Genomic DNA, 396 nt, shown 5'->3' on the forward strand with positions numbered 1-396 from the left:
ATATATATATATGTATATATATATATATTAATATTTATATAAATATATACATATATATATCCATATGTATGCATATATATATATGTGTGTATGTGTACGTATATTTTCTATTTAATTGGCGATACAAAGGGTAATAACCGTATTAAGTTATAGAAGCCAGTGCTACACTTCAAAGATTTATTACAGAAACTAATACGCTATAGATGGCATATGGTTAAACACACGTGCAACAGATACAAGGAGAAATACATGTCCATTCTCACAAGAAAACAAACAGCTGTAATGATATGCATATATTCATAAACGGATTACTATTGAACCTGATCTTTATGTATAAAAAAGATGCATGTTTATATACAAGTAATACGCATATAAATGCGTATTATACACACACAC

This window comes from Octopus bimaculoides, chromosome 15 (assembly GCF_001194135.2).
Source record: "Octopus bimaculoides isolate UCB-OBI-ISO-001 chromosome 15, ASM119413v2, whole genome shotgun sequence".
In the NCBI taxonomy this organism is placed as follows: Eukaryota; Metazoa; Mollusca; class Cephalopoda; order Octopoda; family Octopodidae; genus Octopus; species Octopus bimaculoides.